Genomic DNA, 4,721 nt, shown 5'->3' with positions numbered 1-4,721 from the left:
TACGGTGTTCACCATTAACGCTATCGTCATCCAGTTCGGTCCTTCCCTCATGTTTGGGTGCGCCACCGGCACCGACGGCGCCTGCGGCACCGGAATCTGCGCCTACATCACCGGAGACGCCTGCGCCACGGTCTGGGCACATGATTAGCGGCAAGTGCTGATGCCTTTCCCTGGAACGAACTGAGGATGAAGATGAAGCCATCTTGATCTTGTTTGAGCTGGGTGCGGCTGCGATGGAGAGCCATCTCTCCTATAAATAGCCGGCGAGACCAAGGCAACGGAAGGATCCTTAACGTTCGACCGAAACGGCTCCATGCAGATGAGTCTGATATGATGTTGTGATGCACATGTTGACGAAGTCAAATCCCGTGCCATGTACATGAGTCTGATATGATGCTGTGTTGTACTGTTGTACCTCCTCGAGTACGTGTGTCCGCAAGGTTTATTTAAAAAAGCAAATACGGGCGCGCGGCAGCGGACTCCGCTATGAATACGGTGAAAATACGATAGCGTCTTAATGGCTTGGCATCGATCGCAACGAGCAGGGACGGGGCTGATTCCGGCCTGCAGGTAGCTCGGCCACCAAAGGCCATTTTCGGTAACATTACATATATCTAGATAAAATAGATGATGTGGCAAGCAATAAATGAAGAAAGAGAGATATGTGGTAACATAGCTAGTTACTACTAGTATGAGTAACATCACACATATCAAGGCAAGATGAGTCTATAGCCTAATAAATGAAGTGTTGCATATTACCACACACATGTTACTCACCACTATAGAGGTAGTAACATAAAGTAGTAATATGAGCATGTTACTATTATGTTACTATCCATTGTGGCTAGTCTTACGGGAAAAAATAAATCCTGACCATTTGGTGAACCGATACAGACCCACGTAGAATGACATAATATGTCTGGATTGGCGTGAAAGAAGCCGTAACCAAAGCAATTTTTTAAAAAAACACAGGGTGCATAAATCATGATTGTTACGAGTGAACTTGAATGGTACTTCGTATTACCACATGACCATTTTCACTGTGCACATCAGTCAATAGATTTTTTTTACACAAACATACGGACGCAGATTTGATGAACATGGGTGCGCGCGCATCTTTTATGAATAGTAAATTTTAAAAATACTAGAAAAAAATCTGAATTTATTTTTATAATATACATAGTCAACCGGTATACTCGCATATGAAGTTTCACGAAGAAATCACATTTGTGGTAATCTGGACAAAAATGAAAAAACAAAGATAATCGAAGCTATATTAAAAAAACACTGTTTAATGAATAGTATGATCGCACTAGTATTTTCTTCACTAAGAATACCATAGGTGTCAATACATCATGAAACTTCACACATGAGTAGAATGATCGACTAAGTTTCATACAGCGAAATTTCAGAAATTCTTATTTTTTTTCTAGTACTCCCTTCGCCCATAATATAAGAACGTTTTTGACACTAATAGTGTCAAAAACGTTCTTATATTATGGGCGGAGGAAGTATTTTTTATGAATTTATTTTTCACGTGGATGCACGAGCATCCATGTTCACCTTTGTATTTTTTTTTAGATCCGTACACAAACATCAGTCAATAGTAGATAAGAACTTTGCCTTGTCGTGCATGACGCACAGTGGACGGAGGGCAGTCCACTAACTTTGGAGGCCTTTTGAAAAAACGAACTTTGGAGTCACCCACGCTACGTCGTGGGCTAGCCCATCTAAATCACGGGCCGAACCGTTCAAACGGCAAAAGCGAGCTCCTGAAAGATCGAAGAGGCATCCAGAAAAAAAAACGTTCGCGTGCGACAGCGCGGCGAACCCTAGAGAAGTACTACTGCAGTGGCGGCGCGTGCATCGCACGTAGCGAGGGCGATCCGGTGCCGCAAGGCGAGGCGAAAGGAAGGTCGTGGAGGGCGCCCGCCAAAGGAGGACCAAGGGTTGTCGCCAAGGGAGGACGCCCGCCAAAGGAGGACCGAGTCGCCGGCGAACTTAGGCAGCGGCAAGCCGAGGCGGAAGGCAGTGAGTGCCCTCTTGTCTTGTGCCCTTTTTCAGTTCCTCAGTCTTACGTTTTTCCTTACGTTGTTCATTCCTAAATAGGTGGCGAGCTCACCTAAATTGTACTACAGTATTTCTAGGAAATGTGACCTGATTTTTAACTATTACATTCAGTGAGCAAGCGATGCCGCACTACTGGTCTGGTGGCACGAACCACCATGGTGGATTCTGCATCGCTTGAGTTCGTAGTAGACTACGAGCAAAACAAGCACTTGGCCGTCGGCAAGTCCGTCCACTCCGACTACATCTCCGCCGGTGGGCACGACTGGAGGATACATTGCTACCCGCGTGGGTGGGTGAAAGCCAACAATGGCAAGTATCTCTCTATCTACCTCTACTGCAGCGAACCCGCAACTACTGTCAGGGTCATATTCAAGGCCAATGTGATGGGCAGGCATGGCAAACCATCTCCAATAGCAGCAACGTCATCGGTTTTTGTGTATAGTAGCAAGGACGACATACTATGGCATGGGTGGTCTAGGTTCGTCAAGCGAGTAGATTTGGAGGCAAAATGTGTGATTGAAGGCCGAGTCACATTCCTCTGCCACATCTTGGTTATGCATGACAACCCAATCCCCGTGCCACCCCCAAAAATAGGAAATCATCTCAACAGCCTAATCGATGGAATGGACATGGACGGGACAGATGTGTCATTCACCACCAATGGTGAGACATTCCATGCGCATCGAGCAGTGCTTGCTGCCCGTTCTCCGGTTTTCAGAGCCAAATTCTTCGGCCTGGAGGCTGGGGCCACATCTTCAAACATCATCTTGGAGGACATTGAGCCCGCGACATTCAAAGTTTTGCTTAAGTTCATGTACACCGATGCCTTGCCTGGAGATGACAGGGTTTTGCGCTCTCCACCAATTGAGATGTTTCATCATCTGCTTGCTGCGGCGGACAAGTACGCACTGCATAGGTTGAAGCTTATCTGCGCCCGAAAGTTAGGGGAGAATGTGTCACTAGATTCTATTGCAACTACTCTAGATTTGGCAGAGACGAACAGCTGCCTGGAGTTGAAGACAAAGTGCATTGACTCTTAGCGGCTAACAAAGATTTCAACAAGGTTGTGTTAACTGAAAGTTTTGTGCTCTTGGGCCAGAAATTTCCGGCGCTTATTGCTGAGTTGAAAGAGAGGGTTGAGGCATAACATGAAGAATTTGTCATGCCTAGACATCAAAGTACCTGTATGGGGGAAAACCTTATATGATGAAAATCGTACTGGTTGACTCATATTATAATTGATATGATTATATTGGTACCCTGATGTGCCTGCTGCACTTTTTTATAATGGTACTGCTTTGTTCATTTTATAATAGAAAATGAATGATAGTCTGGTACCCTGATGTGCCCGATGCACCTTTTCATACTTGGAATTGTACAACTGAGTGGTTTCCCTGTAGAAAAAGTGACACCTTATGTGAGTCTTAGCATTTGATTTTGTTGCGTTATCAGTGTATGATATCATCATCTCAAGACAATGCATCAATTGAGAAAGTTTGTATCCCGATTTCTCTATTAAAAAGAGAAAACAGTACTGTATGGTTTCATTAGGTTGCCGTATGGCGGGGTGGTTCATGGCGTACAACTCGTACGCGACCGGTCCATCCGTGTGAAGCGAGGACGAGCTGGCGTACATGCGGGAGCAGTGGCTAGACCCAGCGGATGGGACGTTCTCGGCCTTCTAGCCGGAGAGCCCTTCGAGTGCATGGCGTTCGGCGTTCCACGCAAGGCAGTCGTGTTGTTACTGTACAGGTGCTGTTGCTATTAAAATCTGCCGTTCATTTCTATCCAAGCACTCACCTTCCTCTTCCTTAATCCTGTGATTAATTGGGAGCCCGTCCGTCATCCGCAACGTTAGCGATGCCTCCTGCCGCCGCCGAAGCTCCATCCACCGCCAGAAACTCCTCCAACATGCACGCCATGATAGACATCTTCATCTGGATGTACGCCAATGCCGTCCTGATGCATATCCTCGGCCTTGCGTGGAACGCCGAACGCCATGCACTCGAAGGGCTCTCCGGCTAGAAGGCCGAGAACGTCCCATCCGCTGGGTCTAGCCACTGCTCCCGCATGTACGCCAGCTCGTCTTCGCTTCACACGGATGGACCGGTCGCGTACGAGTTGTACGCCATGAACCACCCCGCCATACGGCTGTGCCGTCAGGAAGGACGCCCGCGGCCAGCGCCTGTAGCGAGTTCACCGACTCCTTTGATGGCCGCGTGCAAGTGTATCTCCCTCAGCTTGTCGAGATCGAACCTACTCGCGCTTCTCGTCTGTATCGCCCTGGCTCACCATGAATCGTGACAGGATGTCAGGCTTCTCCTATCTCATCTCCTCACACAGCCGCGCACCATGGCGATGGGCTCGCGCAGCCGCCGCTCGGCACCCATGTTAGCGTCTTCTTTTTCTTCCAGAATTCTGGGGCGACGTACCATACCTACTCGCGCTGAGATTAGTAGCGTTAAACATACCGGCGAACCTGCTGCTCACGTTCGTGGTGTTCTCAACCTTTTCCGGCGACCGCCGTCGTCGTGGGTGGTTTTATCGATTAATCACATGATTAAGAAAGAGGAAGGAGAGCCCTTGGATAGAAATGGACGGCAGATTTTAATACCAACAGCACCTGTACAGTAACTACACGACTGCAGACG

This window comes from Triticum aestivum, chromosome 7B (genome assembly GCF_018294505.1).
Source record: "Triticum aestivum cultivar Chinese Spring chromosome 7B, IWGSC CS RefSeq v2.1, whole genome shotgun sequence".
NCBI lineage: Eukaryota > Viridiplantae > Streptophyta > Magnoliopsida > Poales > Poaceae > Triticum > Triticum aestivum.
This window is presented reverse-complemented; position numbering follows the sequence as displayed.